Source organism: Cupressus sempervirens, chromosome 5 (assembly GCF_028749045.1).
Source record: "Cupressus sempervirens isolate cs-2001-9-10 chromosome 5, ASM2874904v1, whole genome shotgun sequence".
Taxonomy (NCBI): domain Eukaryota; kingdom Viridiplantae; phylum Streptophyta; class Pinopsida; order Cupressales; family Cupressaceae; genus Cupressus; species Cupressus sempervirens.
In genome coordinates this window covers 384,197,948-384,214,448 of record NC_143122.1, presented here as the reverse complement: position 1 = coordinate 384,214,448, position 16,501 = coordinate 384,197,948, and positions in this window count along the sequence as shown.

Genomic DNA, 16,501 nt, shown 5'->3' with positions numbered 1-16,501 from the left:
TTGTCAAGTCAGCTCATATACAACTTAGAATAATTAATATTCATCTTCTTAGTCGGCTAGAACCAATAGATAAATCAATTGAACTCAATAGGCCAAAATAAGAAAATCCTTCAATAGCTGAGCCTGCTCGGTAGATACTAACTCAAAAATAATTTTTCTATGTTAACCAATTGAAACTCGGTCAAAATTTCATACTAGCAAATTTCCTTTGGTAACCAAGTGATCTCGGTTAACACTAGTTCCATCCAATGCTTCCTTCATTAACCGAGTGAACTCAATTAACACTCATCTTTTGCAGATTTTCCTTTGATGCCTAAGTGAACTCAGTAGACACTACCTTCTCAACTAGGTAAACTCAAGAATGCTATGTAGCCCCAAAAAAAATTCTTCAATGCCTGAGTGAGCTCGACATATACTAATTGATAATGATATGACATTTTGTGTAACATCAAATACAATACACAATTAAATAATTATATTTAACAATCTCCCTCTTTGGGATTGATGGAAATAGAATATATCATATTACAATGTAATTTTGGAGCAAGAATAAATTAAGGAACATATCCTTACTTTAATTCTAATTCTCATTCATGAGAACTCCCTCTATCAATATGAACTCTTTCTACCTTCAGTTTCTCCCTCTTTGACATCTCTTCACTATGACAACACACTTCTCCTTCTTTTCAACAAAAATTCTATGAGATATGATAGTATACTTCTCCCTCTTTGACAAAACATGCCAAAGACAATTCTTGGTGAAATTCAATGTACCTTAATCATTGATTTATTTGTAATATTCCCTTGTCAATACTGCATCAATTGATTGATCTTCAACATGCTTTGGTTGATGCATCACTAAACTTCATTTAGTGAGCTTTAGATAGGGGAATGATCCCTAGCTTACCTCTTAGATACAAAAATGCATCCTTAGGTAATAGCTTGGTGAATATGTCTACAATTTATTCTTTTGTGTTCACATTTTCCAATCTGACTTCTTTATCTTGCACCAATTCTCTTAAGAAGTGATATTTTATAGCAATGTGCTTTGTTTTGGTATGCATCACTCGATTTTTTGATATATTGATTACACTAGTGTTATCATAGTTTATGACTACTAGATCCTTGATCTCTACCTTCATACATGTCAGATGAAAGAAGCCGACCATAGGGGTGTTTTTCTAGTCGGCTCCTCAGGATTTTTCCCTAGTCGGCTAATAAAGAGGTTTTAAAAAAAGAAAAAATTGTATATAAATATGAGTTTCATTTTTTACAATTTGCATTTATGTGAAATCAAGTTATTGGCTTTTGAATTGGGTAGAAAGAAATATTTGACAAACTTCAACCTATTTTCAAATTTTGGAGGAAGAATTTATGACATGGGCAATAAAGATAGAAGAGCAAGTAAATATACATGAAGAAGAACTAAGGAACAAGAAGATGAAAATCGTCAAAAAATGCTAGCAAGATACTATCTTAGATCAGGTACGCATGCACAATCTTTTTTCCAATGTATTTAATTAGTTTATTTAGTTAGGATTAGGGTTTAAATCCAATTAGGAATATCATATTTATCTTAAATTAGCATTACTAGATTAACTTAATATTAAGAGTTTATTTGAAATTATGTTCATATTTAGGCCATTAGGGTTTATTCAATTATGTCCATATTAGTCCTTAGGGTGAATATTACATTATGAATAAATTTAAATTATGAATTTATTTAGCATGGGAATTACCTTGTTTATTCAATTATGTTAATAATTTATAGTCCATTAAGGTTTATTAGATTATGATTAAAATTAAATAAATGAATTTATTTAGGACGTAGTCAACCAGGACAACCTATTGACATTGGAGAAGGTTCATCCCAACTTCAAACAGGTACATGTGCATCTCTTGCAAGTATATAATATAGATCTTTCTAGAATTCTAGGTCTCTATCAAACTTTATATCTTTAATTTTTAAATTTAGTGAGCGATATTTCCCCTTATAAACTTACTTGATTTTATTTGTTATATCGTGCATGTGCAATTCTAGTAGATGATGAAAATTTTGGACATGAGGAAATTGAAGATGAAGCAATGGATATTGAAGAAGGACCATCTGAAGGTTAGATAATTTAATCAAGTACATAATATTTCACTCTTGAGTTAAACATGTATATATGTATACATATATGTCCCCTAAAGAGATTGTATCTTAAGACTTTGTTTCATTTTTTCTTGTGCAGCCTGAGATCAAACAACAAATGAGAATGTTAATTTAGCTCAAAGATTGAAGAGAAAAATTAATCATAGAAACATAGATCATTTAATTGAAATGGATGTGGAAACATTGAGAGAATATGCTAATCAACCTACACATACTACGAAGAGGAAATTGAATAAAAAGTCTAAAGACATAATTGCACAATTTGAGAATCTATCAACAGTGGAGAAAACTCAACTATTATCAATTTCACTTCTCAAAGATGAATTAAAAGAGCCACTGAGACTATTGGGTATAAATACAAGTATAAAAAAGATGAGGACTTCTAAACTAGAAAAAGATATTGTTGAAAGTGTTAAGGAAGGGTTACATTCCATTGGGAAAAAAACTAGATCTGCAGATAAATCCATTGCACGAAGAGTGATACTGACATCTATTTTAAATAAGAAAACATCCCAAAATAGACAGATCTCTTCATTATCATCTCATTTTGGGTACAGTCGAAAGACAATACTACATTATCTGAAAAGGAGAAACAATTTGAATGATAGTACATTAGAAGGCAATTGGGCACTAATGTGTAGAGCTCCCTAATTTGACATGATTGGGGAAACAATTAAGAACTTAGTTATTCAATTTTGGATTGATAACACTCGTCCTTCACCAAATAGAAGAGATATCATCAAGCAGAGGATTGGGCCTAAGGAATATATTCAACACGCAAAACATTGGTTGGATGTCACTCAACATGAATTGTATCTCTCATTTTGTAATTTAAATCCTAACATAAAGATTGGACAAACAATGTTTGAAAGATTGAAGCCCTATTTTGTGAAGATAAATAAATCTTTTGAAACATGTTGTTGTCGATATCATGTTGAATTTGATCTGTACTATGAATGGTTTCGAAAGATGATAGAAGAAAGTGGTGAAACTTCTCAAAATACTTTTCGTAAACGACCGAGTCAATTCATAACATCAATCTTATGTGACAAACCAAATGATTGTGTCCATGAAATAGATTGCATAAGAGGAACTTGTGAAACATGTGGTAATTTGACTAAATTTCCTTTGAGAGAAGAAGATACTAATACGACAAGGATGGTAAAATGTAAGAGATATAAGTACATAAAGTCAGAAACAAAAGCTGGAAAAGAATCAATAAGGTAAGAATATGTAGAGGATGAGATATCGGCTGGAGAATTTATGTCAAATTTTTGTAAATTGATTCAACCATATGTATGCCATGCATTTTTTGCTAAGTGGCAAGCAGAACAATTTCAAACACTAAGAGAAACTTTCCCACTCAGAACAATTCTATATGTTGTTGACTTTGCAGAGAATTACTCTTTTGTATCTCAAAAACAACTTCAAGAAAAATACTACTATACAGAGCAGGTTACTATTATGGTTCAAGTGTCTTATCGACATGCACAAATTGATCTGGATGGTGTGGAAAGTACAAATCAAGCACGATTCATTAAAAAAGAGTATCACTTTTATATTAGTGATGACAAAGAACACGAAACACATTTTGTGGAACATTGTTTTAAGACATTTTTTGAATATTTGAAAAACAAAAACATTAAAATAGAAAAACATTTGGTATGGTCAGATGGATGTGCAGCACAATTTAAATCAGCTAGACCATTTCATGCATTATGTAGATATCATCGATACCTTAATATACCACACATTTGGACTTTTTTTTAGAGTGGGCATGGAAAGGGTGAGCATGATGGTGTAGGAGCTTGTATCAAATGTGCTTCAAGAAAGTATCAAATGGACTATAAAGGATATCACATTAATAATGCTCATGATGTGGTTGAGTGGTGCAAAACACATTTTTTGGTGCCAACAAATATAGATAACACATCATCAAAAGCGGATCGATTCATACCATTTAGAGTGTTTGGGGAGGTATCAGGTATATATAAATTAATTTGTTCATATTTTTAAATTGAATCTTAAATTTATATTTAATATGTTACCTTAGATGATCTCTAACTAAATTATGGACCTTGTGTACACATTCAGGTGTTGATAGAAGATCAATGCATGCACGCAAGAGGGTAGAGAAGACACGATCTTTGCATTCAGTCATGAGTACAAATAGTAATGTGTGGTCATTGTATACAAGAGAATACTCATATTTTTGTCCTAATTGTATTGATGAAGACTATTGTGGTTGCATTAATCAAGAACGTGGATATGTGGGTGAATGGACTTTGGTGCCACTAGATGTTATTAATACGAATGAGTTTGAGGACGAAAACTATGATGATATTCCATTGATTTCTAGTGATTATAACCATATTTCAGGATTGATTAGAGTTGGTATGTATGGACTATATATATACCTAGATCATGTACATGTATACATTTTTCATAATTTTGGTTAATTTTTATTATATATATGTACTTATGTAAATGACGTGTATCCATAATTTTGACATATATAAGTTTGTGTAGGAAATGTTTTTGCAGTCATAGCAGAATCAGAAAATGTAGAAGGTGCTAGCTATTATTTATTACATTCCACCATGGAAAGAGAGAAGCTAACAAAGACTGAAATAAGTGATGAAATTGTTTTTCCCACAGGTTAGTATATAGTTGAATTATGTATATGTGTATGTCAAGTATCTATATTTTTAATGAATTCAAATTCTTTGACTTAAATTCAAGATTGATGTATTTTTTAAATGTGTACATGTGTAGGTTCTGTTGTTGTACAAGGAACATATTTGAAGCAAATAAAAGTACTTAAAAGTGGGATTCATTTCATCGATTATCAACCTAACAATAAGGTATATCAATATAGTAACCATGTTATTGCCACTGGTCTAACTCTTCATCCAGTCAAAGGACCTAGAATACGTAAGTGGAGGCTCCATACTGATGATCATGAGAAAATATTAAATGTTATCCAAGAACGAGTTGATCTACTTGATATGAGAGAGAAACAACTCCTAATTTGAAATGTAACTCAAGAACAATTTGAAATTTGGTTGAACAATCATTTGATCAATTTGAAATTTCGTGGAATAACTAATTTTCTAAATTGAACTTTTACTCTTTCATTTTGAATTTTCTAAAGTAACTAATTATAGAAATTATGAACTTATATGTACATGTGTGTACACTAATTACCTGACATGTGCACCTTGAGGTAAAGAAATTCGAACACCACTTGTCTTAAGAGGATGAAATTAGGAGTTTGTAAAATTAATTATATTGAACTTTCTATTTCACTTAACTTGTCAATTTTTGGACACATGTACGCTTCAATTTAACTAATTAGGACATGTGCTTTCAATTTCAGGACATGTGAGCTTTCAATTTAACTAATTACCTGACATATGAGCTTTCAATTTTAGGACATGTGAGCTTTCAAGTTCAAATTGCGATTTGTTTAACTAAATTTTGAACATGTACATGTTTTAAGTTGGACTTGAATTAGAACATTGGGCTTAAGGGGATAAAATCCTAGGATACATGTGTGCACTTGAATTAAAATTTCACTATGATTAAAATTTGAAATGTAACTCAAGAACAATTTGAAATTTGGTGTCCAATAACTAATTTTCTAAATTGAACTTTTACTCTTTCATTTTTAACTCAATGCAAGAATTCATTTAACTTTCTATTATATTGAACTTTCTATTTCATTTAACTTGTCAATTTTAGAACACATGTACACTTTCAATTTAATTAATTAGGACATGTGCTTTCAATTTTAGGACATGTGAGCTTTCGATTTAACTAATTACTTGACATGTGAGCTTTCAAGTTCAAATTGCAATTTGTTTAAACTAAATTTTGAACATGTACATGTTTTAAGTTGGACTTGAATTTTACAACATTGGGCTTAAGGGGATAAAATTCTAGGATATGTGTACAAATAAAAGTGATGAGTTCTATAGATTTACTCGAGTTAGGAATTATGTACAACTAATTACCTGATACTTTAACATTTAATACATGTTCAATATATTACCAAACATTTAAATTACATTAACTATTTATATATATATATCTAAATTTAATCAATATATTAAACATGCACGTACATATCTAAATAAATTACTTACATATCTTAGATAGAAACAATTTATAATATACTAGATCTAGATCTAGTATGTACATTAGATTCCACAACATAATGCAACATGTATCAATCATCTCGAGAACAAATAACAAAATCATGTATCTATCTAGAGATCTATCAGAAGATAATATCAAATATAAATATAGCGTGCACACATGTAGACATGTAAATCCAGGTACATCTATATCAAATCAAATATAAATATAACATGCATCATGTTTGTATATAAAGTGTCTATCTAACATATATGAATGTCTCTCTAGATGAAATTCTACAACAAATCATCTAGATAAAAAAAACTATAGATCATCATGTGCAGGACTATCATCACCACGCCTCCTCACAACGCGCTCTGAAGACTAACTAGTATCAAGGTGCTCACTAGGATGTGCTGACCCCTATATATAAATTCAAGAGAAAGTGATATCAATACATACATATATTTAATCAAGAGAAAGTGATATTGAAATACATGTACATGCATTTAATCAAAACATAAATAAACATTACCTGTCCACTACTGACATCATCCAATGAGTCTCAACGACATACACGATCTGGCATCAAAGCTGGAGTAAAAATAGGCACGTCCCCCTACATTGTACACGTGCACGAGAAACACATCAAATTAAAATTTCTCTACATGATTACATTTGAATCTACATGCATGATATACATGTACATGCGCACACATGCACATGTCTAAATTAAATTAGTTTGAAATGATTGAAATTTTAACATGAACAATTTTTTTTTTAGCTGTGTAGATGGTGGCATCTGATAATACTCGGACTGCCTAGCATCGATCGTGTCCACTAATGCATCCAGATTTCATTGCGTCGCATCAAGCTCAATCTTTGCATCTATGAGGGGCCCCATGGCTGGTGACTGGCACATGTCCTAATAATGACGAGCCAAGTGGACTATGTACATGAGATGGCATAGAAGTAGAATCATCACGTGTCAACAAGTCCATCCATCCTGTGGTCGACAAGCTCAAGTCAACATCATCAAGGCCCACATCTGAACTCTGAGCCTGCACTGTAACACTGGCTGAAGGGTCTATGGTATGTATATGTCTCTATGGAGCAAAAGAGTGGTCAGTAGATGGATCATCATGTGCACTACCACCATGACCACTACCTGATCGATGAGAGGAATATGACTGAGGATGTGTCCTAGTACTACCATGGACATGACCTCGAACATCTAATATGGGTATGCCAAGATGCTCTGATACAAATCTATATGTATCTAATAAATCCTCAGCCAGACCAATCATAGTATCTTGTGCCAACACTCTAGTGAGACCCTCTAAGCTAGCCACTGAAGGGATGCCTACTGCACTGTACAAGTCTCCTGAAGATGAAGCATAGGATGATGATTTGGAACACCGACGAGACATCAAATACTGAGCAACCTCATCACTTGAAATAGATCTGACAGCTGCTGCAATCTCTCCAACTCCTTGAAGGACCCCACGTAACTGAGTGCTACGCATGGCCTCATCAGCTGATGGACCTAACACAGGGGAAATAGCAGGTGCCCTCTCTCTGATAATAGATCTATGTGCCAGTGGGGGACGACCTGTCTACCTATCAGCCAATCTACCATGCCCCTATCCTAAATGTCCTGGTAAATCTGTGTAGTTCACCGCCTTGCGTAAGAGAACCTCTGCATAAAGCTGTCGGGAAAAATAGAGTGGAATTTGGTCGTTATTTGGATAACGACCATGGGCAACAAGGAAGTGTGGGTATATCAATGCAGCCATCTGTGGATCTGTACACTTAAGGGGAGAATACCCCTTCACATACTTTTTTGAAAGATAATGAGGGAAACATTCCCTCTTCAAGACATCTTTGGGCACCAAGCCCTGCACCTCCTGGAGTGAAAGACCAGAGGAGACCTCTCGTCTCTTACTATCAAGGATAGCCTATATAGTATGTGTAGAATATGGGGCAGTGCCATGAATCTCATCTCGAATAAATGTCAGGCTATGTAAGATAGTCTGGCATGTACCACTATAAATACTAGAGCATGTGCCACTAGTCAAGGATTCCTGGAGTCTATGAATCTCCTGGTTAGTGCGATCATAGAGCTCCTGAGGTGGGATAGGTAGCTGATCACGGGGGACATGATGCTGCTCAGGTGGGATAGGCTACTGCTGAGGGCCTGGGATAGGCTGCTTGGGCCCAGGTATAGGCTGCTACTCAGGGCTCAGGATAGGCTACTCGGTCCCGAGTATAGGCTGCTCGAGGGGGACAAGCTACTCGGGGGGGATAGAAGGTTGTTGATCAGCCATGTCAATGTATGTAGGTGCATGTATAATGTGTAAACCTAAAAATTAAAATTAAAATGTATGACATTTAATGAACTTGAAATTTATATTAACATATAAGTATGTACAATTTGACAAAATTAAAAAACTTGTATCTAAATTGTTTTAATAAAATTAAACATGCACGTACGTGTCTACATATATATAAAAGTCCTAAAACTTAAATGAACATATACCTTAAAAGAAAACTAAATTTTAAAACACATATGTTGTTATATATATAATGTTTGTAACTCAGGGACCTTTTAAGAACTACATGTGTGCAAGTTATATTTCTATCTAAGTTAGATTGAATGTTCAAAGGTTTTAGACATATGTGTGCACATAAACTTGTCAGATGTAATTTAGGTCCACGAAGTTTAAATATGTGCATATATATGTATATATAGATATATGTGTATATACATGTACATGATATGTATATTTTCACATATAGATCTATCATGCACATGTGTATATATACATGCATACATGTGCATATATATACACGTGCACATGATATGTGCAAATATACATATCATGACACATATGCATATATAGATCTATTTGTGTACATATATATAACATTGATGTATCATTTTGAGACCTTGATATCAATGTTTAATTAGTTTTAGGATTAGGGTTCAATTTGGTTTGTACTATTTGATTAGGTTTACATGCTTAGGTTTCAATTAGGACAAGAGTTAATAAATTGAATTAACGTTTCAATTCAATCTTAGGGTAACGGTTCAATTTTGTTAATGGTTGGGGAAAGGATTTAAGGTTAAATTCAAGGTTTCTACTATTAACTTGGGATACATAATTACCTATTTATGATCATGGTTTAATTCAATTTGGTTTATAAGTATAATATTAATTAGTTAAGGGCCAGGGTTACCTTTCAATCTAGTTTGATATATTCAATTTGGTTTAGGGTTGACCCAGGGGTTAGTTTATTTTAGTGTTAAATATTAAGATATAATGCTAAATTATGATATCACTCATTTTTTGATATTTTGATATGATGGACATGCCATAAATGACATTTCTATATGATTCTTTTGATATGATATGCATGGATTATATATATATAATCTTATGATTTACCCCATAAATTATCATTTATAATATAAGGGTTTAGAAATTAAATTTTAAGATCTTGAGGTTAGGGTTAGGGTTTGGATAATTAAATTTTAGTTTTAGGTTTAGGGTTAGAGTTAGAATTATGGTTAGGGCTATGATTTAGGATTGAGACCACGATTAAAGTGTTAGGATCATGTGGTCGGAGGTCCCAAGTACCTAAGTAGAAATTATAGTCTAGATCAATTAGGGTTAGTAAAGTAGGCAAGTTAGCATTTAGGATTTAGGGTTATAGTTATGATTCTAGGGTTAGGGTACATTGGTTTACATTTCTATTAGTACTATTTATAGGGTTAGGATATGGGTTGACATTGGTATTAGTATTATTTTTAGGGTTATGGTTTGTACATCAGGGTTTAAATTTATGGATCTAGGATTATGATTAGGGCTTATAATTTAGGATAAGGGTTGGGGCTTATCATCTAGTATAAGGGAACTTATCATTATAATTTATGATTAGGGTTAGAATAATGGTTTAGTACTTAAAATTAGTTTATATCTAGCTAGCTTTTAAAATTAGAGTTTAGCATTTAAATTTAACAAATTTTAGGATCTTAGTGTACATACATCTTGATTCTAGGGTTTAGTATAATTTAGGGTCATGGTTTAACATTTATGATTATAGGTTATAGGTTTTTACATGATCATTGCTAGAAGTATGGTTAGAGGGTTAGGGTATGGGTTTACATCATGTTGAACTAGAAGTATGATTCTGAGGGTTAGGATTTGTATTAGCAATAAAAAATTTGATTATGGTTTTAACACATAGTTTAAATAAATTTATATAATTAAAGTTAGGATCAAGTATTAATATGATTTACTATTTAATGTTGGGGTTTATCATTTAGACCTCTACGGTTCAAATTGAGATTTAGAAAAGTTTTATGGTTTCAAGTGTGCATCTAAGATTAGGGGTTATAATTTATGATTAAAGGGTTTTGCAGTCAGGATTATGACCAGGTTTAGTATAATTTAGGGCTACTATTTAGCATTAAGGAACTTAAGAGTTAAAATTTAAGTTAAATATATTTAATCTTTACATGAACATTAGATTATATGATGTACATTTTTTTATGTAACTTGTATATTATTTAATCAAGTTATGTTCTTATAATTAACTTTTATTAATTAAAGGTTGTAACATGTATTCTTTAGGTCATACACATTCTAAGTTATATACATTCTTATGTATGTATATGTATGTTATATTCTTACCTAGATGCAAATTAATCTCTGACATTCTTATGTATTTAATTTAGGATCTGGACCCAAGTTAAGACATGTTATTGAATTATAATATAGTTAATTATATACTTAGATTATTTTTAAATTCAATTTACAAACTGACATTATAGTTAATTCTAAATGAGGCCTAGCCAAGGGATCCAAAGAACTAATCAAAAGTTTTACTGAGAAAACAATAACATACATACAATAATTTACAATTATAAAAAACATAACAGATTGCAAATTCCTTAATGAGCACATTTGCATTTCATTTTTAAATAATTATAAGTACTAAAAGTAAAATAAAGAACACATCCACATGAAATAATATTAACTAGACTTTAGTTCAATCCATTTAAATAATTTATATACATTTGTTCCGAATGCCAGTTGGCAAATTAATTCGGAATGCACAATCATCCACTGTACATGTCATAGGGTATGAAAGGCTGAAAGAATATACATTTATAAAATAGTTTACATCATCCATTTTCGATCCATGAAACAAAGTACAATACAATTTAAGTAAAATCATTTTAAATAGTATTAGAAGTTTTTTGTTTGGATCCCTTGGTGAGTTGTTATGTGATTAAGTACTTAGTTATATATGTTTAGGGTTTTATTGTACATAACTATATGGTTAGGTCGTGATTATAGTTTAAATAATGAATTTAGGTCGAGGTTATATGCTTTTAGGTCAAGGTTATATGGTTCTAGGTCAAGGTTATATGGTTCTAAGTCAAAATTATATTTATTTGTAAAATTACATGTAACTTAAACAATAAATTTACATCTAATCTAATCATTCAACATTGTAATAAATACATAAATTAAATACATTTCAAAACATCTAAAATAATAAATTTTTAAATAAACTTTAAATTAAAAGACAATATTATATACTTAGATCTAATATAGATGAAAATTATCTTTAAAAAAATCTTATTTGTGCATTTAGAGATTCATAATAACATTAGAGGCTTAAGCATGAATAGTAAAATAAAATATACAAAGAAACATATATAAAAAACAATAAAATATACGAAAAAACATATAAATTTTAACTAAAACAATAGAAAAAAGGAAAAAACAAATGTTTCATACCTTTTTAGACGGTCAATAAAGCGGATGCCAGTCTCTCTCCAACTTTCAATCGAAATAATGAGGAGAGAATCCGACCGCGCCACTATTTATGCTAGCAGGTTTCATAGTTTCAATCGAAACTTAAGTAAAGTTTCGATTGAAACTTTAAAATTGTGGGGAAACCCGCGTTCCAAGTTTCGATCGAAACTTTACTTAAGTTTTGATCGAAACTATTCGGCACGGTTAGTTTCGATCGATAGTTACTTTCTATCGAAAGTAACTAGTTTCGATCGAAACTTTGAAAAAGGGTTTCTATCAAAACTATATGGGTAATTCTTTGGATCTGCGCTTGTTTGGAGGAATTTCTTCCTTCGAAAAAGTGTAACCCACTATTGTGGGTTCACCCCATCAGTTGTTTGAACCAAACAATATTAGAGCAATTAATTGATGTTGCCACATATTTTACTTCTACTATGGATTGAAAGATACAATTTTGTTTCTTGCTTGTCCAAGACACTAGTCTTTTACCAAGAAAGAATTTTCCACCACTAATGTTTTTTTTGTCATCAATACTTCCTGCCCAATTAGCATCAATGAATACCTTTAAGTCCAAATTGCCTCCTATTTTGTACCATGTGTTCAAACTTTGTTTTATCTCTAGTCATATGATGTGAGCAACCACTATCAATAATCCATGCCTCATTTCTGCTAATATGAGAGATAAGTGCCATCTTATCTCCTTCATATCAGATTCATCTTTTACAAAAATATATACCATTTCATCTTCACTGTTATCAAAATCTTTAGCCATAAAACAAGATTTCTCACCTTTGTCCTTGTAGTTCTTGTAGTTTTTGAATTCCTTCTGCCTTTGTACTTATTACTTTTCTTCTCATCCCTGGTTTCTCTATTTGGATAGTTAGTAGCAATATGACCAACCTCTTCACAAGAAAAATAGATTAGAGGAGCCTTGCCTTTGTACTTTCTTTTTCCTTTGGAGTATTTCTTTGCACAAGCAGGGCTTCAAAAATTTCAAGATCACTATAGAAATTTTCTTCTATTTCTTCTTCACTTCCTGATTGATTAGCCTTTGATTTATTATTCTTTTCTTTGAGTGAGAGTTTGGCTTCAAATGCAGACTTAATATTTTTGGAACTAGGAACATAGTTATCATAGTTATCCAACTCAAAAACTATCAATCTTCCAACTAGAGCATCTAAAGATATTTTATTATTTGGTTCACATCTCATTTCTTGAATAGTTGATACTCTAATTACATCAATAGGAAGAAGAGTTCTACTTACCTTGCTTACAACTATTTTGTCATCAATTTCTCCTCTAGATGCTTTCATTGCACTCACACTTGCTTTGATTCTTTCCACATATTTTGCAATATTTTCATCTTCTCTCATTTTTATTTGATCAAAATGACCTTTAAGATTTTCTACTCTGGCTCTTCTTACATTGTCATCTCCTCCATAGGTGTCTTTTAGTTTGGTCCACATTTCATGAACTATTTTGCAATCTTTTACTTCATCAAATTCAACATAACTAAGAGCAAATGCAATATCAATCATCATGATGTTATGATTCTTCTTTTCAACAATGTCTTCTACTGATAATGTTCTAGTAGGAGTCTTGTATTCAGCATCAAGATATCAACCTAAACCACTGATAGTTGCTAGATGTAATCTCATAAGTCCTTTCCATGCTGCAAAGTTGTCTCTATTCAACTTGGGAATCTCTCTTTTGTAAGATATCCTGATCTTTAGTTTAGGTCCTTGAAACCTTCTCTACTAGCACCAAAAGCTCTCTTGGTACAAACTAGAGTTGTTGCTGCACCAAAACATTGACTTGTTAATGCCCAATACAACCACTAGACTTACGGAACATAGGAGGCGGTTGAGCCATGTCATGAATCCTAAAGGGGAAGGCTGGTGGTTCGTCCAACAATTCCCCCCTCAGTGTTACCTAAGGGGATTCAAACTTGTGACCAAGCTCTAATACCAATTGTTGGAAATAATAAGAGGAGTAACTAAGAGGGGGGGGGGGGGGGGTGAATCAATTACTACCAAAAGTACAAAAATATTTTTTTTGATGCTCGGTAAACAAAGAAATGTTGCAACTCGATAAACACTAAGAATGCTCAGTAATTACTTAACATGTAAATCTTAAGATGTAATCTATGATTACTTATTACTTTAACTTAGTTACAAACACAAAAGAAATAACATCAACATATTTGACACCAAGATTTAACGTGGAAACCCAATTTGAGAAAAACCACCAATTGCAACTAGTTATTGTTTTTACTCTTCTAAATTGAGCCTTGTTAGGAGCCAACCCTGTTAAAGGTTACAAAACACACTATTAGGTGTGACCCTATTAGAGGATTTAATCATCCTATTAGGAGTGGCCTTGTTAGAGGTCTTGAAAGAATTCAATAGAACTATCACCTTGTTAGAGGATTTACAAATAGCTATTAAGCCAACTCTGTTAGGAGATTTAGATCACTACTACAATGTTCAGAGAGTAACAATGACATGACCTAATTTGGATTCAACTGAATTACTAATTATAGATCTCTATTCTAGCTCGTATACTTGATCCTTCTTGATCGAATGTATCCTTTCATCTTTACAAGGATATTCTACTTATCCTTTTAATTCACTTCCTCACTACATCTTTAGATCTTCAAAATCTTCCATGCATTCACATACACTTCACACTTTCTAATCCTCAACTTGACCTTTTATTTATATATTTCATTTTTGTCAAGTCGGCTCAAGTACAACTTAGAATAATTAATATTCATCTTCTTAGTTAGCTAGAACCAATAGATAAATCAATTGAACTCAATATGCTAAAATAAGAAAATCTTTCAATAGCTGACCTTGTTGTTAGGATTAAACCTCAGACAGAAATAAAAATTACAAGCAAATATAAACAATATCAAAAAATAATAGATCACACAAAAAAGAACATAATATATCAATATTTAATGTGGTTCACCGAAACCCTAGGCTATGTCCACCAAATAATAAGTTCGATATTACTATGATATAGTGATTACAACCTGATTACAATTTGTAATCCCTTACAACTCAATACTACTGCAAGAACCAAATTTTGCATCACTCAGAATGATACAATCCCTAATCCTAAGCCCTTTTATACAAGTATTTTTTCCACTTTAGGGTTACAACATGTCAACGATAAATTGGAAAACACTAGCCAAAACTTTAGTGGTGAATAGTACCAAAAAAAATTCAAAGAATTTATGAAGTATGTACAATACTTCCCTGATCAGTCACCACAAACTAACACCTGCTTAATAGACACTAACTTAGAAATTATTTTTCTTTGTTAACCAACTAAAACTCGATCAACATTACATACTAGCAAAGTTCCTTTGATAACCGAGTGAGCTCAGTTAACATTGGTTAACAACCATTCCCCCAATTCTTCAAGATTACCACAACTCCATGCTGAAGGCAATCCCCTCCTTGGAGGAAATCCATCAAGCCCTCTTCTCTCTCCCAGGGGATAAAGCTCCTGGCTTGAATGGTTTCCCTACTTTCTTCTTTCATATCTTTTGGAATGTTGTGAAAAAGGATGTGGTTAAAGCAGTTTAGGAGTTCTTTGGAGCCAGGAATTTGCTTAAAGAACTTAATGCTACCTTTCTGGTCCTCATCCCTAAAATCCTAAGTGCTAATTCTCTAAATAAATTTAGTCTCATTAGCCTCTGCAATTCCTTCTATAAGATCATTGCCAAGGTTCTCACTTCCAGGGTCCTCAGAGTTCTCCCTCTGATTATCTCTCCTCAGCAAACCGGCTTTGTCCCTGGCAGGTAGATCCTTGATTCAATTGTTTTGGTTCATGAGGTTATCCACTCTCTTGAGGTGGGCAAAAAGGAAGGATTCCTTCTTAAGCTGGACCTGTCAAAAGCTTATGATAGGGTTGACTGGAAGTTCCTCTTTGTTGTTCTTCGTGCCTTTGGCCTCGATGATCAGGTTTGTAAACTCATCTCTCAGCTTGTGTCCTCACCCTCTTTGTTGATTCTGGTCAATGGCCACCCCTCTCCTTTCTTCTCCCCCTCTAGGGGTCTAAGGCAAGGAGACCCCATCTCTCCAGTCTTGTTTGTTATCATGGTAGAATGCCTTTGCAGACTCATTCAGAAGAAGATCAGGGACAGGTGTTTAGTGGGTTTGAGGCCTTCTTCAGGTCCATCCACTTTCACTCATCAGCAATTTGTGGATGACACAATTTTGGGGGGTGAAGCTTCAGTTTGGGAGGCTAGGACCTTTAAAAACAATCTTAATTCCTACACCAGGGGTTCTGGTCAAGCTATCAACTTAGAAAAGAGCTCTATCTTCTTCCTCAACACTCCTCTGGAGAGGAAGAGGAAAATTGC